Source organism: Triturus cristatus, chromosome 7 (genome assembly GCF_964204655.1).
Source record: "Triturus cristatus chromosome 7, aTriCri1.1, whole genome shotgun sequence".
Classification (NCBI taxonomy): Eukaryota; Metazoa; Chordata; class Amphibia; order Caudata; family Salamandridae; genus Triturus; species Triturus cristatus.
Window position 1 is genome coordinate 1442894995 of NC_140590.1, and position 24851 is coordinate 1442919845.

The 24851-nt window shown below is 44.9% G+C and overlaps 1 protein-coding gene across 1 annotated transcript in view; it reads left to right on the forward strand.

Moving 5' to 3' along the window:
• DLGAP4 (DLG associated protein 4) overlaps positions 1–24851 on the forward strand; it is a 1545411-nt gene that overhangs the window by 648746 nt on the left and 871814 nt on the right. Inside the window, exon 3 of the mRNA XM_085619178.1 lies at positions 21917–21978. The gene's annotated coding sequence lies outside the window, so the exon portion shown is untranslated. The remainder of the gene's footprint in view (positions 1–21916; positions 21979–24851) is intronic.

Consider the following 24851-nt stretch of genomic DNA (forward strand, 5'->3'; position numbering starts at 1 on the left):
AATTCGAATTGCATTCCTTTGTATAGGAATAAAGCCTTTTAGAACCTCTAATACCACGGATTCTGCCTCTTATATTTACTGAGTTATTCTTACTAGACTTTACCGCATAAAAAATAGTTCCGGTAATGAAATATTTACCACATAAATTGGCGCCCGAACAGGGACACTTTCTCATCTCACGCGCCGGAGGTGCGTTGCAGGCCCGGTCTCCTGCCACAGCTGAACGGACAAAAACGCGTACCTGCAGGATTTCCTGTATCTCCCTCCGGCCAAGCGGGGGCGACTGAGGCTGCGATCAACACCCAGACGAGGCGGTGAGAAGTGCGAAGTATCCCGACCAGAGCCTAGCTGAGAGAGCAAGATCCGAGGTATACAGAGGCCCACCAGGTTCCGAAGTTCCGAGTCGAGTCGAGTCGAGTCCAGTCCGGTCCAGTTTCAGTTCCGTTCCGAGGCCTTCCGTTCCGAGCTACCCGGTGAGTACCATTACCGGGGAGGCATTTAACGTGCACATAGTCTGTGCCGGTCAAGACGGGTTTGGGTACACAAATCCGGTCTGCACTGTTTCAGCAGTGTATCTGTACTGTTTAGCAGTATATATAGTATGTCTTGCATATAAATAAGTATTATTTAGTGTCAGTATTATGTCAGTAACTAGTTTTCTATTAGTTATCATCGTTCGTTAAAACTGTTAAGTGTTAAATGTTTTAATACGATCTATATATTGTGGTGTGAATGACTGTTCATTATTGTGTTCATTGTATAAAGTGTGTTCTAGTAATAAGGTCTAAAAATGCCGCTCTTTTCAAAACTAAGACAGATCAAAACCAGAAAAGGGGTACTCGAAGAAGCTGTTCCCATTCCACCTAGGGACACTCCAGGATATTTTATGTATCATAAGCATGGCCTAGATGCCGTATTATTTCTTGATTTATGGGTGGACTACACCAAGGATTTGCCAGAAAATCAGAGATGGCCCGCAGCGGGGACCTGGGATGCAGATTGCATCATGAGAGTAGAAGAAGAATTATGGAAAAAGAAAGCCAGACAGTCACAGAAAGATGCCATTGAATTATGGCGTAAAGAATCATATAGACGTACAGAAAAAGCACTCAGACAGGAGGAGAAAGGTAGAGAGAATTCAAATAAAACTCGAGAAAATCTATTACTTGAGGAAGGTACCCGAGTAAACTCAGAACAAGTAGATAGACAAAGAAACACTCTTATGAATGGTATGTATCCTCTTTTGGCCGAAGGGTTACCTAAGGCTATCCCGGAAATACCAAAAGACTTAACTCCTCCATTGCTCCCGATAAAAGCACATCCCAAAACACATCCCAAAACAGCAAAGGACGTTTTCCTTTCCTCCTATTTAGATGACGTAGCTCCCGAGTATGCTAATGCCATACCACACACACCGCTTGCCGATGGTGTTCAACATCAGGAGCATCCGTCTGTATCCCCGCAACTACAAACTCCTACACAAGTTCCCACAGGTCCGTCCGTTTCTACAGTTTTTCCCGCATCTACAATCTCTATCCTACGTCCAACGAATCCTTTCGTGCCTAGCGCCTCAGATGGTGCTACAGGAGGTACGACAGACATGTTTGCCACCCCGCCGCGAAATAAACAGACCCTTAGAGATTTAGCACTCCAACGTACACCCCAATTAGCGACATCCGACATGTTTAAAGAACAGCTTGTGGATTGTAGATACGATCCAGTGCCAGGTAGACAGGACAAATTGCTCATATCATCACTACGTATACGACGAGCTACATTATATTTAATGACGATACCAGGAATGGTTGAACACCTAGACGATATATATCGCTTTGTCCAAACAGGGCGAGGTCCAGAAAGTATTAACGAAGCTATGGAATACCAGAAAGTGGATGTACAAAGACAACTACTACGTTTTTTCATAAATTGTGTAATTAGGAATCAAGACAGGCCCGGGGCAGATCATGATACCATGCAAAAACTTGCCAAATGGGGTCAGAACATATCAGAAGAGAAACATGATAGACAGGCGTGTATAATCGCCATGTGTCGAAAGATCCGCAAGGAAGTAGAACGAATACATAAAGAAAGACGAGAAACAGACAGAGTAGAATCAGAAGAAGAGGAGGAGCAAGAATCAGAACAATTAGAAACGATAGCTTATGTAGGTAGAGGAAGACCCCATAATAATACTAGAGGTTTTAATGACCCGATACGCCCGATACGTCCAGAACATAATAGACATTTTCAAACCCCTATGTTAAATACAAGATCCCCCGAACACCTATTCCAAGCCGCTTATAAATTACTCCGAGATCGAAGGGGGTACCATATACTCGATTCCATGGACGAACAAAAATTAGCCAGGTCAGCAGTACAATGGGCTAATAGTCCTAGCGAATACAATGATGATGTACTTGCACACACGTTTCTGAATCTTGACCCATACGAACAGCGTTTAGCTAGTATATACATGATTCAACACCTCCTTATATTATATAAAAGCCAACACTCCGATCCAGGACCCTTACCTGACATATTGACAGAACTGCTCACGAATATATGGAGAGGGTCAGGTACTGATTTGATTAAAGAAATTCTAGAATTTCGAAACCAATATTTAACTTTCGTATGCCCAGAACACGTTCCAGTTCCCATCATGGGAAGAAAAATGTATCACATAGATAGACAGAACCCGTTACGCGAAGTACACCCAATCAGAGGTGACGGTAATAACTTTACACGCGTGTTTGTGTACACGCCTATAACTAAACTGGAATTATTAGAAATGAAGAAAGTAGTACCCAGCCATGACAAGGACCCAGCAGGTTTCCACCGTGAAATAAAAGACATGTTACTCATGGGAGAGTATACCTACCCCGACATTATGAAAATATTAAAAGTCCTATTACCCGCCGGTGTTTACGAGAAACTCAAAGAAAAAGAATGGGAGGTGGGAGACCAAAAGATAGATTGGACAGCATTCGAAAACGAAGAAAGGGCCCGAGCTGCAGGAGCAGGACTTGGGGAAAAGACTACAGCACTAGCAGGATTACTAGTACAGGTACTGCCACGTTTATTAACTACGAAAAAGGAAGACTGGGGTGCAATATCAGCCTGTAAACAAAAGCCAGATGAAGACACTAGTGATTTCTATTCCCGATTTGAAAAATGTTTTGGTATAAATAGTGGCATAAAAGCCAGTAGTGAGTCATATCCACATCTGTTTGTGACAAAATTAGTTGAAAATTCTCTGCTACAAGTCAAGAATAGAGTATTGAAATTCGAAAGTACCTGGCAAGGTAATACCCCGTCACAGATGTTACAGATGTTACAATATCACCACAATAGAATTAGAGAAGAACAAGAACATGAACAAAGACGTATGAAAGATACAAAAATGAAAATGCTTGTTGCCCAGTCAGTTCCAGCCGATGGTCATCAAAAGGGTGATTCCGCAGGTCCTACGAAAGGGACATGCAACTATTGTAAACAACAAGGTCATTATATACACGATTGTCCAGTCCTGAAACATAATATTGCTACAGGTAGAACCCAGGAGAGACCACGTCCACCTAGACAGGATCAGAATCAACAACAAATCCCTCAGCATACACAACCTAGGTTAGCTCCGCAACAATTAGCTCCGCAACAGGCAGCTCCACAACAGACCGTAGCACCACCACAAGCGCAGCCTATTGTTGCAACACAAGCAACAACACAACAGATGTATCAGTATGCACAAGCAGATTATCCCGATTATCAGCGATACACATGAAATAGCCTAGAGAGGGAAGTTGGCTTACCCCTTATTGAGGTTCCTGTAGACCAGGAGGGACCTTATGTACATAGTGAACTATTAGGGGAAGACAGAAAGTTTTTACTTGATACAGGGGCAAGCAGAACAACTATAAGACGCAGTGAAGTTCCAGGGGCACCCCTCTCAGGCTCACAGAATATTTCCCTTGGATTCTCAGGAAAACCCATAATTAATGACGTAACACAACCTCTTCCACTCACGATTGGTCCATTGACACGTACTACAGATTTATTGCTTACTAAATCATGTCCAGAAAACTTGTTAGGTATAAAAACATTGAAAGCTCTAGGAGCTATAATATGTTGTTCTCCGGAAGGAGTACGACTATTTCTACGTGACTTTAAAGGTCACTACGTGTCCAGAGACATGGATCACCGACTGCAGAATTTACCTACACATTTATGGGCACAAGGCCCCACTGATGTTGGTTGCATGAACATTACACCATATCGAGTCACGCTGAAAACAGGAGTAGTACTACCACGAATGCGACAATACAAGTTACCACCAGATGCTGTAGTGGCTTTGCTGCAAATCATTGACGAGCTCATTGCACAAGGAGTGGTTGTCGAAACCGACTCCAATGTATGTAATTCACCGATAATTCTGATTCTTAAAAGAACGGATCCAAAAGCACCACCAGTATATCGATTAGTTATTGATCTGCGCGAATTAAATAAATGTATTGTACCACAATACCCTGTGGTCCCAGATATCTCTTCATTACTAACCGCTATTGACTCAGAAGCAACGTTCTTCACTGTAATTGATCTCAAAAATGCTTTCTTTAGCGTCCCAATAGATCCGGAAAGTCAATATCTGTTCGGATTCAGTTTAAATGGACGAAGTTTTAAATTCACACGCGCACCTCAAGGATTTACAGAAAGCCCCAGCATCTATAGCCAAGCACTGAAACGAGAACTTGACAGTATCCACATGCCCGTTAACACTGCCTTGCTTCAATATGTCGATGATCTGCTGATCACCGCCCGAAGCGAACCTGAATGTGAAAAAGCGTCACTGACGGTTTTAAAATTTCTGGCCGACAAGGGGCACAAGGTGTCCCCTTCTAAGCTGCAATTCTGTGTCCAGCGAGTTGTTTACCTTGGGCACTCGCTGTCCAAGGAGGGAAGGCAGCTTACATCCGACCGTATCCAGTTAATTTCTAACATGTCAGCACCCAAGACACAAAAGGAGGTGCGGGCTTTTATAGGCCTCACTTCATACTGTAGGCAGTGGATCCCTCAATATGCATTTCTAGCAAAAGCACTCATCCAGTTGACAACACAGGAGGCAGCCACATCGACTGTCCTCCCTTGGACTCAAGAACATACACACGCCTTTGAAAGCTTAAAGAAAGCTTTATGCCAAGCACCTGTTTTAGCAACACCATGTTACAGTAAACAGTTTACACTCTTTGTTACAGAACGCGAAGGTACTGCCTTGTCAGTACTCACTCAGGAACAAGCAGGATCACACAAACCATGTGCTTATTTCTCTAGTACATTAGATCCAGTAGCTCAGGCTCTTCCTGCGTGCCTGAAATCGGTGGCAGCAACAGCTTTAGCAATCAGACAAAGCGATGCCATAGTGTTAGGACACCAATTGACAGTACAAGTACCACACGCAGTAGAGGTTCTTTTGAACCGCACACAAACACAACACTTGACTATAGCGAGACTCACCGGTTACGAATTGACATTATTTCAGCCACACATAGAAATCAGACGTTGTAATACGTTAAATCCTGCCACACTGTTACCAGTGGGCGGAACAGATCCATTGGCACATGATTGTGTCGAAGTCATTACTATCACGACGAAACCCAGACAAGACTTGACAGATATCCCTTTGTCGGATCCAGACTTGACATTGTATGTAGATGGGTCATGTATGAGAACAAGTACAGGAGAGTTAGTGGCCGCTTACGCAGTCACAACAGACACTGAGGTAATTGAAACAAATTGTATTAACACTTTGTCAGCTCAAGCAGCAGAGCTCATTGCTCTGACACAAGCCTGTATTCAAGCCAAAAATAAGAAAGTCAACATATACACAGATTCACGTTATGCATTCGGAGTCGTCCATGACTTCGGCGTACTGTGGCGAGAGAGAGGTTATTTAACTTCTCACGGTGCCCACATCCAACACGGACCCCTCATTCAAGCCCTATTGGACGCGATTCATCTACCCACTGCAATATCGATTATGAAATGCAAAGCCCATACAAAAGTTACCGATATCATTTCTCAGGGTAATGACCTAGCTGACAGAACAGCTAAACAGACTGCTCAGAATCAGACTCACACAACTGACATGACAAAGACAATAGTTCCGACACCAACACATTGCATGACAGTTAAGGATCCCGCCCTTGATGTAATTGACATACAGACACATGCTACACCAGAAGAAATAAAGAAATGGACTGAATTAGGAGGGATCCAAACGGATCAAGGATGGATGACGAAGGAAAAATCTATATGGTTTCTTCCCGACTCCATGGTTCAAGTCATCATTAACACAATACATAGTCCAGCGCACCTAGGAGAAAAAGCTATGATAGACAGCATTCAACACATTTGGTTCAACAAACACTTGCGAGCAGCAGCTAAACAAAAAGTTCGTACCTGTATGATATGTTGTCAGTTTAATCCAGGTAAAAGCATCCCCGTAGAGTAGGGTGGATTTCAACCTCCCGATCATGCTTTTGAAGTCCTCCAGATGGATTATATCCAGATGGAACGATGTCGAGGATTCAAATATGTTCTCGTAGTTGTCTGTGCTCTTTCCCGTTGGACAGAAGCCTACCCGGTTTCAGATTACACTGCCCCGACTACTGCCAAACCGTTAGTTCGAGAATTCTTCCCACGGTACGGTTTACCACGTGTTGTCTACTCAGATAACGGCCAGCCGTTCTCATCCGAACTAATGAAACACGTTTCCCTTTTGTTAGGCTACCAATGGAAATTCCACTGTGTCCGACATCCCGAGGCAGCAGGTCTCGTGGAACGCCATAATCAAACTCTGAAAATTAGATTGTCCAAAATATGTAGGGAAAAAGGTGTCGATTGGATAGTAGCCTTACCAGTTGCGCTCTTTTACATGAGAATGGTAGCACATTCTCGAACAGGGCTATCCCCGTACGAGGTGATCTTCGGTAGACCACCAAATATGTGGGGGACGCCTATACCTCGCAAAATCACTGATGTTGACTGTAATATGCTGACAGATTACCTGGCTTCCTTGATGTCTGCACTACAATCTTGTCGTTCACAGGTAGCCGCAGCTTTTCCCGATAATACTGAGGTGAAGCCCCATGACGTGGTTCCTGGGGACCTGGTTTTGGTCAGGAATTTTGACCGGAAGACCCAACTGGAGCCTAGATGGACATCGCCAAAATTGGTTCTACTAACTACAAGGACAGCCGTGAAGATCGAGGGACGTAAAGGGTGGTTGCACTCGAGTCACATCAAGAAATTTTATGGACTACCATCCAGTGTGAATACTCAACCCTGTATTCCCTCACAGACAGACTCAAAGCTCCCCTTGGTTGAGCAGTCAAAACCAGAACTTTACAAACTAAAATTGAGGTCTAGCAAGTCAGACAATTTGATTGTTTAAGTCCTCTCCAAGGTGAATCGGTTGAATTTGTCTCTGACATGTATCCTCTAGACCGGAATAGAGAAAGAAATCAACAGATGCAGCTTAAAAAGCATGCGTATTGTAAATCACTTCGTAGTCACTGCACAGTAACATTATTAATTTTGTTTTTTCTAAGTCTTCTGATCATCTTTTCCAGCATACTATTGCACATGTATTACCCTATTCTTAAGCGTGCTTACAATGTAACTGCAGAACATTCTTTTAGCGAATTACCTCCGCATGAGTTGTCCTATAGATTTGCGCTGCGCAACAACACATTCATTAGTATGTTACATCATTCCCATCAGACCAGCAATGCCACAAATTGTTGGATATGTGGCCGACTCCCTCCCTATCAGAACTATAAGGGAGTTTTGCCCCTCTTTCCCTATCCGTTCACACACAATGGCTCCTGTGGAGCATGGTTTAGTTTGATTAATTCCTTAGATTCGAATTCCGCAGTTTATCAAGACAACTGGGTATGGGGAAACCTGAACCTAGTTTTGCTTAAAGTCTGCTACCCTAACAAGGAGGGACTTCCCAAAAGAACAGGAACTGATCTAGAAAATGAAGTATATGGATTAGGTAATTTTACACTTAACCTCATGATCCTGAACGTTGAATCCGAAGCTACACCAATTTTGCCCGCCATGTCAGTATTCCCAGTAAAAGGGGAATTATGTGTAAGAAAGAATGGTTCCATACACATGGGCCATAGTAAATGCACCACTGTAATAAAATTCAGTGATCAAGGCAAGTCTACATTTAGAGCTTCTCGCCATTCCTACTTTATATGTGGCCAGACCGCATATATACGTCTACCTCTAGATTGGGATGGTACCTGTTACATAGCATTCCTTCTGCCACCTGTTTTCCTAGCTCCTCCTGATTATCACAGAAATACCCATTTAGTACACAATAGACAACAGAGAGATCTCCCAATTGTCGATTACACTGAAACAGCATGGGAGCAATACACAGATTTCAATAAAGGTTTCTTTCCCTATATAGGTACAGTCACTAATAGTAAGCTGATACGTAGATTAACCAGAACCCTTGAAGCAGTAGTGAACGAGACTATTTCCGCCTTAGGCAATTTAACAGAAGAGCAGTCTGCTATGCGGATTGTTGTGCTTCAAAATCGTCTTGTCCTTGACGTCATCCTGGCCGATAGGGGCGGAGCTTGTAGGGTCATCGGATCAAGTTGCTGCGTTTTCATACCAGAAAATTCGCCGTCGGTATATAAAGCCATAACTCGCCTTCATAAGATTGTGAGCCAGATACACCAGAGTCCAGGCACCTGGACTTGGTCTGGTTGGTTTTGGAGCGTGTTGTCAGCCTGGGGATGGAGAATCCTATCCTTCCTAGGTATTGGCTTTCTCATACTATTCAGTTGCTGCTTATGTCTACAATGTGGGCCAGCGATTTGTGGTCTGTGTGCCACATCGTGTATCCCACATCCAAGTTTTCGTTCAAGATCCCGGAAGAAGAAAGAAGAACAAATGATGCTATATGAACAGATCGATGGATTGATGAAGATCGATATCTCCTGAGGGTCCGTAGGGGACAAGGAGGGAATGAGGAAATATGAATTTTGTGATCAGTTATGTCCCCTATCGTAGACCCCAACGGCTCCATGTGCATGCTATAAGTACATGTATGTTCCCTCCAGTTCCAGTTTTGAAGACGCAAATACATGTGCGTCCACCGTCAACATGTCCTCTTTCAGATCCGCCATGAATGGGTCAGATATTCTATTCCTAAGTATGAAAGGCCACCGACTTTATGTGGTTCACTTTCCACATTTTACAGATTCAGGCGAGTAGGCCCTGAATTCTGTCATCAAGCCTTTTCCTGCCTTCTGCCTCTGAAAGCTCCAGTCTGAGCCTGCATCTGTATCCATGAACTTTGTCCTACTCCCTGCGCGGCTAACGGTGCCTGATCCAGCATATTGCCTGCCAAAAACTGTATTTCACCTTCAAGATTATCTGCTCCGCTCCTCATCCGATGCATTCCTGTCTAGTAGTTTAGGTAAACATTCCTCCAGCTACCGTGCAAAGGGCCAGGCCTCGCTGTCCACATGCAAGTAATTCATAGCCCCCGTTACCATGGAATATTCCTACCCCTTCGCATTTCATGTAGACATTTAGACGCTTGTACACGCACTAACAGTCAGTATAGAATAGATTCTATCCTAGAGACCTTTCCTTTTGGATAACACAGTCCTTTAAACATAGGATATTAGATATGATTTGGGATTAGGTTGACATGACCCCCAGACTTCTGTCTCCACATGTAGAGCTAAATGTCAAGTCCCCTTCACCCTCTAGTTGCACGTCAATCACACGTCATGCGGCTGCGCGCGCATCTCTGCCAAATATTTCTGCTGACATTGCAGGATTCTTTTATGGATCCACCCACTTGTGACATCATGTATAATGACGTTTATTAAATTACGCCCATATGTCCGCCTCTATTAGTTACGTATGCACATTTTATCTGTATTATCAGCTGTTACGCCTCTTGCATCTGTTCCACTGTAATGCATTTCCTATAAAACCAATTATCTGTCAATAATGTATGCCCTTCCTTCCTGAACTTTCGTGGTGATGGAATAGAAGCCTGCAATTCGAATTGCATTCCATTGTATAGGAATAAAGCCTTTTAGAACCTCTAATACCACGGATTCTGCCTCTTATATTTACTGAGTTATTCTTACTAGACTTTACCGCATAAACAATAGTACCGGTAATGAAATATTTACCACAGAAGACGTGGTGAGGGCAGGGGTCGGTTGGAGATCCTGAGTGGATGGAGTTCATCGTGCGGATGGTGTCTTCGGTGTTGACTGGGGTCCAGGCGCGGAGGGTGGTGGTGGGGGGCGTTGTTCCGGTCGTAGGGTGCGTTGGCTGTGTGCTGAAACTGTTGTGTATGTCTGCGATCTTGCTGTGGAAGAACGAGGCGAGCGAGTTGCAGAGGTCTTGCGAGGGCGTGATGTCGTTGTTTCCGGCGCTGGGGTTCGAGAGCTCTTTGACGATGTTGAAGAGTTCCTTGCTGTTGCGGGCGTTGTTGTCCAGTCGTTCCTTGAATGCGGATTTCTTGGTGGCGTGGATCAGCTGGTGATGTCTTCGAGTGGCGAGTTTGAGGGTGGTCATGTTGTCTGTAGTTGGGTCTCTGTGCCAGGCTTTCTCGAGGGCCCGGCAGTTCTTCTTTGAGCTCTTGAGTTCGTCGGTAAACCAAGATGCTTTCTTGGTGCTGGGTCTGGCGGGGGGGGGTCTTCAGTGGAGCGAGGTCGTCTGCGCAGTTGCTGATCCATTTCGTGAGGTTGTTGGCGGCTTGGTTGGGGTTCGCTGATCTGGTGGGGGGGTTCTGGATCAGGGATGTGGTGAGCTGGTCGGCAGTGATCTTGTTCCAGCTTCTGCGGGGGACCAGTTGCGGGTGGTGGTGAGTCGTGGTCCTTCTGAAGCTGAAGTGGACGCAGCTGCGGTCTGTCCAGTGGAGTCCGGTGGCGTGGCTGAAGATGATGTCCTTGCTGGAGGAGAAGACGGGGTCGAGCGTGTGGCCGGCGTAGTGGGTGGGGGTGGTCACCAGTTGCTTGAGTCCGAGGTTGGCAAGGTTGTCCAGCAGGGTGGTGGTGTTGCGGTCGTTGTTGTTCTCCAGGTGGAAGTTGAGGTCCCCGAGGAGGATGTAGTCAGCGGAGGGGAGGGTGTGCGGGCTGATGAAGTCGGCGATGTCTTCGCTGAATTGTGTGCGAGGTCCCGGGGGTCTGTAGATGAGGGTGCCTCTGAGGGTGGTCTTGGGGTCGGTGTGGATCTGGAAGTGCAGGTGTTCGGCGGCTGTGAGGGTGTCTTCGGAGTTGGTCGTGATGCGGATGGTGTTCTTGTGGACGATGGCGATGCCTCCTCCATTCTGGTTGGCGCGGTCCCTCCGGGTGATCTTGTATCCGTCCGGGATGGCGATGGCGATGTCGGGTGCTGAGGAGGCGTTCATCCAGGTTTCCGTGAGGAAGGCGACGTCTGGGCATGTGGCGTCGAGCAGGTTCCAGAGTTCCACTGCGTGCCTGTGGACGGAGCGGGTGTTGAGCAGGATGCACTTCAGGTGCTTCAGGTGGTTGCTGTTGGTGCTTGGCTTGGCGGGTGCGGTACGGGTCCGGATGCAGGAGAACTTGCAGGATTGGCAGGTGAAGGGTCCGTGGGTGCGTCTTGGGGTGGCTCTGCAGCAGCCGGGGCTCCGGCCGGTGTTGAGTGCGATGAGAGTGGCGGCGTTGTAGGTCTTGCGGGTGGGCTGGCATCTGCGGGGGCCAGGGGGTCTGGCGCTGGGCGCGGGCCAGGCGCGGACAGGCGCAGACGGGCTTGCCTTATGCGCACCTTAGGTGCGCCAGCGGTGCGGCCGCTGTGCGGCCTCCATATGAGTGGGAGAGGGAGGGAGGAGCAGCTGGGAGGTGGGAGCGGGGCGGCCAATAGGGTGCGAGGGGGGCGGAGCTATGGGACACGGCGGCCAATAGGGTGCGAGGGGGCGGAGCTACGGGACGCAGCGGCGGGAAACAGGCGGCGAGGGGGAGACGCGGGGAATGACAGAAGAAAAAAGGGACACAATCTGGGCACCAAGGAGAGGGGGACAATCAAGGCAGCAAAATACACAGGTACAGTGGGGGAGAATAACTCACTCGTGGGTACAGAAGAGAAGGAGGGCACAGTCACTCTAACGCAGGCAGACACAATGCAGCAGCGGTCAGTGGTCACACAGGGGGCTGCGTGGCGGTGAGGGGAGCGACCTGCCTGGTAAACAGGGGCAGAGGTTGCCTAATACCCATGAAGTGATAAAGAATACCATATAATTCTGTAATGTAAAGGATGGGATCAATGTTGTGGATATGTCAGGATATGAAGTTTGTGCCACTGACTGAAGAAAGGAGGCACTTTGTAGTATTGGTAAACCATAACCACTACAATGGGATTTTCACCAAAGAAAGTAGGAAACCAAACATTTTGATGGTTTGCCATGGGTCGTTTTGTGTAAATATGCATATGTCTTGTGCCTTTCAACAAAGTTTGTGTATTGTGCAAGCCACCTTTGTCACTCATTTAGGTGCAGCGGACCCATTAGAAGAAATTCGAAAATCTTTTGTCAGTTTTTCATATTACAACGAAAGGCAGGATTTACGTAGCTATCAGTAAGCTGGAAATGGGTAGTGATGAAGGAAGTGATTGAGGTCCAATGATGGTGGGGTGCTTTTCAGGAAGGTGTACTCGACAACCAAGTCGGTTGTAATAGACAACCGTGTCTGCTTCACTCCTGAATGGAGGTGCTGAGAAGCACATACGTGCACTACTTGGCACTTACGGTTCCAGTGGCCTAATAGATTAGGTCAACTGACTCGTCAAAAACTCTTTTTAATGGCTGTGAGATATCTTGGAAATACTCCCTCAAACATGGGCCGGATACACTGCTCAGACCATGCGTTAAGAAGAGTTAGGGGCATAATATCAAGACAGACAATAACATTATCGTCGCTTTAGCGGCAGAAAACTGCCGCTAAAACGGCGATAATGGGCTTGAAAATATGCTCTATGGAATTCCAATTGAAGCTCATGTTAGATGTGCAGGACATCTAACCTGAGCTTCAATTGGAATTCCATAGAGCATATTATCAAGCCCATTATCGCCGTTTTAGCGGCAGTTTTCTGCCGCTAAAGCAGCAATAATTTTATCGCCTTTCTTGATAATATGCCCCTTAGTTTTGACAGATACATAGGGCAGATTGAAAATCAGGAAGTGATAGAGTGCAGAGTGAGTGTGGGTCACTGACTGGTAATTGTTATGTAGCCTGCAATATGTAGTGAAGAGAGGTTCTGTGTATTGAAATCGAGAACAATAACAAAGGTGAAGTTGAATGTTGTGGTTTTGGAATAAGTTGGAGTGTTGTATATGACTAGGACAAGTGAGGTTGGAAGCCCATGCTCTAGTCAGTTAATTTAAAAAATACAGGAATGGACCATTAGGACCGTAAGGAGTTGCTAAGCAATCACGGAGTCTTGGGGGCATATTTAAAATAAACTGGCAGGTGTGGTGTTACTCCAAAAGTATTAACACGGCTCTCCAACAGTTCTAAAATGCAGGGATGTGCCGTATTTACAAAAATACGGCGGACCCCTGCATTTCCCCTAGCACTGGTACTAAAAAAGCTACCTAGCGCAAGCGCAGGCACCCTAGTGCCATTTTGCTAGGGTGCCTGCGCTGCAGGGCTGATTGTTTATGTGCAGGAGGGGACACCTTTCTGCACAGAAAAAATCTTAACAGGCGATTTGCTCAGAATGCAGCACACATAGAGAGAGCAAAATACGAGGAAAAATGTCTCCACGTATCGCCTATTTAAGCCCAGGTATTATTACAAAACTTTTATGGCCTTTGGCCGAAATAAAGTATTTAAATGAAATGAAATGACCAGGTATTTCCTGGTCTTATTTTGGCGCTGCCCCTTACCTTGTAAATATGGGGCATATCGAAAAGCAATGAGTGTTACAGTGGATCGCCCACTGCAACACCCATTGATGCCCCTTTCACACTAAGTGCTGCGTGAATACGGGCATTATTTATTAGGCAGCGTTAAGCCACAAAAAGTGTCTTAACATCAACTTGTAAATATGGCGAAGGAGATAACGCCACCAGAACGTCAAAATAAGTGACGTCCTGTGGCATTAACTCCTTGTACTTATGCCCCTTGATCTCTTAAGGACTAAGAGACATTTGGATGAACACCACAGCCTCCTCCGTGGAAGACTTCTTTCAGTCTGTTTCTTGTCCATTCATGTGATTGCCTTCAATGTGTTTTTGAGGTGGTCTTTGTTGTCTGTGGTGCTTCTAGTTAACATCGTGTGACAGGTGATGGCAATGAGCTGACTGAATGATGTCAAGGATGGCATGAATGTTGTAGTAGGTGGTAAAATGGAGAAGGCTGAATGGGCAAGGAAATGGCAGCAGGCCAATGGCAGCAGAGGCAGACTCGCTATCAGGCAGGATCATAATGCAGACTAAACATATTTAGTAAATACCTTCAAGGGTCGTGTGTCCGTCCTGGTGCGTCAAGCACGCTTCCTCGACCCTGAGCCGCAAGTGAGGATCGTCAGGGCCTTGTTGCAAATAATCTTATTTTCTCTCTAAAGCCACAGGATGCTAACACGTTTACGGTTCCAGGATCGTACAGCGCGTGAGTCAGCACACCGGTATTACCGCAGTCCCTTGCAGCCACATTGCATTTGTTAGGCCCAGAATGTATCCCACTCTATTAATATGTTTTATTTGGCTCTTTACACCCGGTAGAGGTTGCCAGATCTGCACAGTTGACTTCATGATGCAGTCAAATGATAACACAATACAATTACAGCTCAATAGCTCACAGTGGCTCCGAGCTGGCTGCATGAATATGTATGCTGTGGGGGCTCTGAGGGTATTTGCAGGTGAATTGGGTCTAGTAGAGCCGTGGAGACTAACAGACTCTCCTGCGAGCCCTTGGTGCATGGAAATGGGTGCTAATTTCTTGCTGTTATAGCACGGACAAACATGATTTACTAAAGACATTCTTTTGTCTTTGTTTTTTATTCTAGTCTGCCTGCTGCTTTTGAATCCATAGAATGCTCTGCAACGTATCCAGGAAATAAACAGTATCAAACCAGTGGCGTCTCTAGAACTGAATATATGGGGCAGGGCACATATTGGGGCACAGATGAAGATGAAACTGGTGGGTCTCACTACAAAGATGTTGAGGGCGGCTACTCCGTTGGAGTGGTGGAGTTTCGTCCCACTTATGTGCCCCCCAAAGCCCCAGAGATAAAAAATAAAATGGTAATTAATTACCATTTCATTTGTTATTGTCCCATCCTGAACTGAGCATCAGGGCGGGGCCTACAGAGTGAGAATGGAGGAATCGCAGGCAGAGGGCTGCCAACCACACATGCGCACTTTAAACCTCTCAACCCAACTATCTTCAGACAGCTAGGTTGAGAGCAAGTGCAGGCATCCAGAACTCTTGGGAGAGGCGACAGAGGGTGCCCCAACCAATCAGGGCACTGCTCACATGCTAGTTAACAGCACATGAGCAGGCCTGGATTGGTGGAGGGAGTTTGCTTGGGCAGAAGACATTGGATTGAGGAGGGCGTTGTCTCTCATGTTTGGTAAGTGTTTTTCTTGTTTTCTATTTTGTTTGCCCGTCTCGCCACCGTCAGTGGATACCAGCCGCCACTGGATGTTACTACATACATTAATTGAAAAACAATGAATAAAGTGACAAAGCCAGTTGCAACAGTGTTGCAGAGAGGTGTAAAAAGGGACATGGCCTCGGACCACCTCTCTACAACGCAGCTCTGTGGCGCTTACTGGAGATACCTGGTGGGCTAGTTGGCCCCCAGGGACCCTCAGGATTCAAGGGGAATTAATCCCCCAAATTAAAACCCGCCAGGGGGCACGTTTGCACAGTGGTGAAGGGAGGGGGCGGGGCCTGATGTGACATGTGTGTACTTATGCAGTCACTCTGCCAAAACCCAAGCACTTATAAATTCACCATCCACTCTCCTTGCAGCACTCTAATCATCCAGTCACTACCTATGCACTCATGCAATGACCCATGCACTAACTCATGCACTGCTACAATACCCTGAGCAGTACCCATGCAGTCCAGCCATCGCCCTGGCACAACCCATGCACTCCTCCAATCACCCAGCAAGCACCATGTACTTATCCAATCACTCCGCCAAAATACAGGCACTTATCAATTCACCATGCACTGTCCTTGCAGTACTCTAATCATCCAATCAGTGCCCATGTACTTATGCAACGACCCAGGTACTAACACATGCACTGCTACAATCCTCTGAGCACTACCCATGCAGTCCAGACATCACCCTGTCAGTACCCATGCACTCTTTCAATCACCCAGCCAGCACCATGTACTTATCCAATCACTCCACCAAAACCTGAGCACTTATAAATTCACCATGCACTCTCTTTGCAGTACTCTAATCTTCCAGTCAGTACCCATGTACTCATGGAACGACCCAGGCACTAACACATGCACTGCTACAATCCCCTGTGCACTACCCATGCAGACCTCTAACCACCTACACACTCCTCCAATTACCCAGGTTGTACCCATGCACTCCAGAAATCCCTCTGTCACTACCCATGCACTCCTCAAATCACCCATCCAGCATCATGTACTTATCCAATCACTCCGTCAAAACACAAGCAGTTATAAAATCACCATGCACTGTCCTTGCAGCACTCTAATCATCCAGTCACTACCCATGTACTCATGCAATGACCCAGGCACTAACTCATGGCAAATACAGAGGAGGTCATGCTAATTACAGGGGTACCCCAACGCATAGTGTTCCCTAGTGTATGTAGGTGTTTTCACTGTATTCTAAGTGTCTTTTAGCATAGCACTGGCTCCGGTCCTGGTTAGTCAGAGTCAGTTACCACCAGTACCCGTCACTAAAAAGTTGGGGGCACAGGAGGACTTTCTGCTCCTCTGTTGGTTCTTTCTGCACATTTCTTGCTTCTTCCTGCACTTTTTTTCGTCTTTCTGGACTTCTGTTGCCTCTTTCTGCATTTTTCTTGCTTCTTTCGGCGCTTTTCTTCCTCTTTCTTCACATGTCCTAACTTTGTAGGAAAGTTAGAAATTAGCATTTAAAAAACCATTGAAATTCACTGAAAAAACCATAGGTTTCAGGCACGTTATAGTGAGAAATCGGCATTTAAAAAACCATTGAAATTCACTGAAAAAACCATAGGTTTCAGGCACGTTATAGTTAGAAATTAGCATTTAAAAAACCGTAGAAATTCACTGAAAAAACCATAGGTTTCAGGGACGTTATGTTAGTTGGACATTTCACTCGTACAAAACCATTGTCCTTTCTGGACCAAGAGCTACCCTTCTGCCAAACGTGGTGTAATTCATTCTGTCCAGCATTTCAGGTTGTAGTCAGTTCAAAATCCCTATGGCAATTAACATGGGGGAACAGCTTTTACAACACAGCTATTTCCACGCATGCCATTACAACGCAAGCGTTACAATGCATGCGTCATTACAACGTGTAGATTTTACTACGCATTTTTTTACTTCGCATATGCTTTTACCACGGATGCCTTTACAACAATTTTTTTTGCATAGGTATTAATGATAAAGGCATATGTGAAGTACAAAAATATACTGGACAGTTGGCAACAATGTGGGTGGAAACAGCAGTGTTGGTAGGCAAACCTCATAGTGGAAACGGAGAAACCCTTCCACTTCCTCACAACGATGTGCTATATTAGTAAAGAGAGAGAGAGAGAGAGATGATAGATAGATAGATAGATAGATAGATAGATAGATAGATAGATAGATAGATAGATAGATAGATAGATAGATAGATAGATAGATAGATAGATAGATAGATAGATAGATAGATAGATAGATAGATAGATAGATAGATAGATAGATAGATAGATAGATATCTCACTTTGTACGCATGTATGTGTGGACGTATGTTTAGCAATAGATATAAAATACACACGTACATACAAAGTTCGATTTTAAGCCAATGACACTGATTTGCAATGAAAGGTTCTTGAATAAAATATTGCATGTGGCAAAGTGCAGTGTCTGTGTTTTTTCCTGTGTCCCCTCCTGGTACATTCAGCAGCTGTGGTGGTGGCGGGTGACGCATACAGGGAGCCAAGATAGAAAGAGCTGCAGCACAGGCCCCATGTGGGCCCCCGCTAGAGACACCACTGTTGCCAACGAAGGAATGGAAGAATAGTGCATTTATACATGTGCAACCAGACGCTGATCTGGGTCACTCCAGAAGCAGGGGCAGAGCTATCAATAGTGCAGCATGTGTAATAGCAGTGTGGTCCTGGGGCTGAGGGCTCACTAAAGCCCATATATAGCTATGTTAAGCCAAACCAAGCGATGGGTCATTTTCCTTACTGACATTAGGGACCATGGCAACCTAGCAATGCCATTGACGGGAAATGTTCATATGCTAATTCTGAGATCTGCATGCTAATGCAGAGAGCCTTGGGCACAGGGCCTCAAATGCAGCAGAGATCACCAGAATTCAAGATATAAACATTGAACTATGCCATTTAAGAATGACAGGCACAAACTACCTACTGATTCAGCTATGGCTACATCAGACATAACATCCATAGGCAACATATAGTAATACGTCAACCTCTTCGAGGTTGATGGGAGCCTGTGCACAAATCTACTGTTTTGGTCAAACTGAGTGATCTGATAACCGCAGTCAATAATATTCCAAATCCTTCGTGCATAGAGTGTGAAGTGGAAAGGTGTGATAATATCATAACTTGTAATTAACATGAAATGAGGGTGTAGTGACAGCTTTGACATAGCCCTTTGGTTAGTTCATTTCATAGTATCCAAGTATAATGACCATCCAGATATTGAGTCTATTGGATGCAACTGGTATGTGTCCCACTGACATCTGAAAGTAAGTCAACATGAAGTCAGTGACTTGCTAATTCACCATGTGTGCCATCAGTCATCAACCAATCCTAATTCATTAGTGCTGGATGCACCCCATACCTTTTGGGGATATAGCAATTACTGTGTTGCTGGATTCATCAATTAGTTGATAAGTTTAAACCCCGCAGACCTTCACGCCAAGCCTTCGCCTAATGTTCAAAAAGTAATGGAAAGAAGTGGTCTAAACCCACATCCTAGGGGTTTATTTTGAAGCAGTTGTTTTTTGTGTGAATCAAAAAAACATAGTCTTTGAAGGATCTGTCAGTAGGCCCTTTTACAAGTCAGTCTTGGAATACAGTCTCTCTTTTGTCTAGCTTTAACTTCTTACCACTGGTATTAGCATGTCACCCTAGCTTAGTTGTAGCTTTGTGCTGATTGCTCCTCTTTAATGTTTACACCATGCTGTCTCTTCACCTAGTCTTCGTTTCTGAAGTCTAAGCAAATTATCCTTTCTTTCTAATTATTTTAAGCAACAAACCCAGGGGCATATTTACAAGCCCCTATCGCCACTGGGTGTCACTTTTAACGAAGTTCCTGTAGCGATACGGGCTTCACCTCATTGACAGGGCAGCGTCAAGCCACTTAACGTGGCTTAACGCCGCCTTGGAAAAAAGGTCCCCTTTCACGCTATACGTAGCGTGAAATGGGTGGGCAATGGGAGTTGCGGTAGGTGTCCTGCTGCAACACCCAGTATTTTGCTGCAGCCCGATATTTACAAGCGTGGCGTAAATGTGGGGCAGCGGCAATATAAGACCAGGGAAAACCTGGTCTTAACATGGTAAAACGAGGAGAAATGTTTAATTTCTCCCTGTTTTTGCTGTTTCTATGTGTTGTGCATTCTGCATTGGTGCTGTGTTGGCGTTAGACAGCTGAATTTAGTGCCAGTGCAGGAAGAAACGCAGGGGTGCACTGTATTGTAGTAAATACAGTGCATCCCTGAGTTTCTAAAGTGACGGAGCCCAGCGTTAGCTAAGTTGGAGCTAACCCACTTTTATTGTAAATATGTCCCCAGTCTTTTATTTTGTGTCACTACATATCATGAAGAACACTACAGCACAATGCATTAATCAGCTGTAACCTGACTTTTTCTCTTACTTACTGATGTTATGCTTATCTTTGACAATGCACAGCACTCAGCTGCTTTTTGGCTTGGCTCTGATTTCACATAACATGTGTATTTGTAAAGTGCACTTTTACCGGTGGGCATTTTGATACTGAACAGGTGTTTTATTGTTACCCAACTCAATGGCACTAGATTTATCGACCTCAGAAGGATAAATGGCTTAGTAGACCTGCCGGGATTTGAAACTGTGACCATGAGGTCCAACACTATAGTGGACGCATTAATCCACTAAGCCATCAAACCCAGCTTTAGAAATGCCCTATACATAAATGCACACATATATTACCTTTTCCAGTGCTCTCAGTTTATTTCCATATTGTAATGACCAAGATTGACATATTGTTTATGTGTCTGCACTGAAAAATTACGAAGTGTAATTGATGGCCCTTATTCTAATCAGTTGTACATCTGTTAAAGAGGCCATCTGGTTAATGATGTCACAATATGTCTCAACACCCAATCAGCGGTCATCAAACAAAGGAACATACAGAATCCTTATTGTTGGTGATTGTTAGTGACAAAGCACAGGGTAAAGAGAACTGATTTCTCTTCACGAGCTGGACCTTTAATGATCGGTGTACCATCTTTAAATGTTTTGCTTCTGAATCACAGGGGCCAGTATTGTTATTAAAGGACTTGGGGGCATATTATCAAGGTCCGGCATTAAAATTATCACCGCTTTATCGGCAGAAAACGGCCGCTAAAGCGGCGATAATGGGCTTGATAATATGCCCTTGAGAATTCCCATAGAAGCCCATGTTCTGGTGTGAACATGGGTTTTTATGGGAATTCTCTGCAGCATATTATCAAGCCCATTATCGCCGCTTTAGCAGCAGTTTTCTGCCGATAAAGCAGCGATAATTTTAACGCCGGACCTTGATAATATGCCCGCTGGTAACCTGCACACAGCTCCATACTCCGGGGCTCATATATGGAAAGTGTTGCATCGCTAAGGGAAAACAGCGATGCAACACTTTTCAGTGCGCCCTCCTTGCGACACCTTGGATGCACCGTATTTACTGCACGGCACTCCATGTTGCAAGGATTTACAGATACGGCAGGAATCCTGAAGTATCTGAAGGCACAAAAGTGACGCATTGCTGGGGTGTGTCCGAAAACAACATAACTCCAGCAATGTGTCCTTTCACTGCGTCACCCTTATGCCTGCTGTAAGGTAGGCGTAAGGTTTCAACGCAGTGGCTTCCTAGAAGTGGCACAGTGAAATTTGATAGATATCACTAAGCCACTTCCTCGAGGTTTTCTTGCGGGAGAACGCCCTCCCTGCATACATTATACCTGATGCAGGTATAATGTAGCGCAGAGGTTTACAAAGTGACGCATCTGCCTTAATCCGCCAGTTTGAAAATATTATTTACGCCGCCAGTGTGTCAACAAAGTGACGGGCCGGCGGCGTAAAAGTGACACAAGGGGCTCATAAATAAGCCCCTCAATTACCTCCTGGTGTGCCAATCATCCAGGAAGCTGATTGCTAGCTTTTCATGCAGATTTATTTTCTTGTCTTCTGTAACCTACAAGATACCCTCTGATGTACCACAGCAATGCCCCCTGGAATCCACATTACATATATGTGAGTTTGTGTTTTTTGGGGTGGGGTTATTTATAAAATTCCCTACATTTCTCTAAACATCAGGCTCTTTACACCAGCTTTGTTGCTCTTATTATTCTAGATCGTATGCAGGTTTTCTTCGGTGTTTGCTCCCTGCCATAATTTGCATTTTCACAAAAAAGGCAATGGAATTATTGAATTGATTGTTTTTTGTTTTTGTGTTTTTTACAGGCCTGTTTGTCACGCAGATGGTGTTTCCGCTTCGCACATTGATACTCACAACGGACAGGAAGGTACAGTACAGCTCGAATATTGTGCAATAGTTGCATAGTTACACTAGAAGCTGGTGCATAATGTACTGTAACCAAACGCCTGGCATGTAATGGAGCCAGATGAACAGAAAAGCACATGCCCTTTAGATCTTGTAAAAGTATGATATATGATACTGACGACCAATCACACCACACAATCGATCTATTCTGATGTTTCTATCGATTACCAGTTTCTACATTTCTTCTTTGCAAAAAGCAACACACAATGCACCAGTGCCTTTTTGAATTAGCAGGAAATATATTTTCAGACTTCTAGGTACCTTGCCTTGAGTGTTAATGTCCTAATTTGTAAATGTTCAATAACTTAAAGAAAACAGACAGATATGTGTAGGCTTCCACTCTGAATCGATTGGCTTACAGTAGCATTCGCATACGGTTCAGCATTGTGGCCAAAAACAGTGGTGATAATGTTGTGTAATGGGGAATAGATTGGCAAGTCCTCCAGAATAAACATGCAAATGCTTTTGTTATTTCCTCTGTCTTTGTTCAGTCATAAGGCAACAACATCTTTTTCCCCAGCTTTAATTTAGATGCTATTCCTTATCCGCGCCTGTGCCTCTTGTAATGGCCATGTTAGAGATTCCGATGACATTTAGAAGGCCCTTTCTATGGCTAATGTAAAAACAACTGGCTGTAGAAAGAGCTTACACCAGAGTTCGAGCCTCGAGGTCGCGTCCACATCAGTGCTTAATTTGAGCCGGTGCTTTCCGGTGCTCAGCACTGGCACTTAATTGGTTTCTGGTTCTCGGCACCAGCACCTAATAGTCAACACTGGACTTAGTACAGTCTACCACATGGTGGTGCTGCTCATCTAATTTAGAGATGAGCAGAACAACCGTAGTTTAGGACTACAACATACATTATAATTGCCAATACCTGCCTCCCCAGCCATTCCTCCAGCTTTGGGGACCTGGAAAAATTCTGAACTGTGACATTTACAAGCGAGAGAGATGGTTAGTAGTTGTTTTGGCAGCGATGGGTGGTGCAAGCTGCAGTGGCCTCCTGGTTAGAGCCCTAGCACTTACTATTTTACAAATTAAGCACTGGTCCACATCCTGTGATTCTGGGCAATCACTTAATCTCCCCGTGCCTGAATGTGTAATGTAAATACAGTGCTCATGTAAAGCGCTCCAATACCTTCGGGTAGATTTCACTCTACATAAATATGCAACAAAAATAAATAAATCATAATGATGTGTTGCTTTCTCAAGTGGTTTTATTGACTTTATGAAACATGTGCTACTGTCTCGCTTCTAGTATAGTTATTTAATTTCTGAGCGTCCTAACCAGGGAGTCTTTAATTTCCCCACTTGGCTTACTCCCTATCCATCAAGAAAAAATGTGCCTCATTCTGTCATTTATGTCCTAGAAGGTAGTTGGTAAGAAAGCTTTTCAGTTGTTTGAGGGAGTGAGGAAGGCATGCCATAGGTGTTCTACCCTTTTAGTTAGTGGTTGACATAACTAATTTGTAGAAAGTTTTTATTTTACTGATTTTACATCTATTTCTTTTACACGTTTTACTACATTCTAAGGGATTTTACTATGTCTTTTTAAACATGAGTGTGTATAACTTTAGCTTTTAGATCCACGGTTTAGGTTTTGGTGTGCTTCAACTTGGTCAATTTCGTAGGTTCTTACTGTAATTCAAGTCACTGCATTGCACATTTTTTATGGTCATAACTTCAATGCTCTCTAAGGATGTTTGCCTTATATTTGCTTTAGTGTAAGTTTCAAAGCAGTCTTATCATAGCATCTCTTGAGAGGAAATTATGTATTTAGTATTTTTAAATAATGTGTTTTAAAGTTGTTTGGCTGCTCCTTGCCTGGTGTATTTTGGTAGGGGTGTTCTTTCATATGGAGTAATTTTACAGGTTTAAAGCCATTACTGCTGTCCAGTATCCGCTTCAGCGGTTTCTCCCAGAGCGGGTTCCTCTTCTTCCACATTTAGGTCAATGTTGGCTTCTTTCCCTACTGCTGTTGGATGTTGGCTGTGGATGTAGTTGGAAACACTGGGAACAGAAACCAGCCCTGGGAATTACACTTGACTGGCCCAAGGGGTGGGGGATTGAGGAGAGTGGAAGTCGGGTGCTACTGAGAAGCGCCGGCCCATGCTAGTGTCAAGCACCGCTGACGCTTTTTGTTACAGGGGGCGATATTGCAGCAGTGCTGCAAAACTGGCCCCTAGTAAAAATAAACGACCCCCATGGGTCAAAAACCAGCGCCCACCCTTCCGGCCCACTGGAAAATGCCTGCTACCACCAGTCCGACCCTGGTTGGGAAGCCTCCTCTGAACTGTTGCAACATCCTTATTCTACGGAAAACTACAACATACATCTAGTGGGGCTATCAAGACTAATAGCACAGACGCATCATTGTTGCTAGCTCCTTTGGCAATAGCAGTAGCTGTGCTGGTGATTGTGGCTGAAACTTCCTTTTTGTTGTGCATCTGAGCCTGGTGGTTCTAGGTGGTCCAAGCTCAACAAAATCTCGTTGGTCAATGCCAGAGGTGCAGCAACATTCTCTGAGACATTGCTTCCTCAAAACAACATGGTCTTAGTTATCAGGGACAGCAAGCATAGCATTGCCTGATCCATACGTGCTTCTCTGTGGCACTGGTGCCAACTTTTCACTGACATTGCTTTTATTTCACCAGCTAGATTAATTGATATTTCGCCTCCAAGCATACAATAAAAAGTTGGAGGTCGCACAAGCTAGTACCACATTTTCTGCCTCCAAAACTGCACCAAGCATGACTGCAGGAATGCCACTCTGTCTCTGGTCACTTTTCCAGCTCAAAAAAGGGTCCAGACTCCTGGGTGTGGTCTAAAGATTAG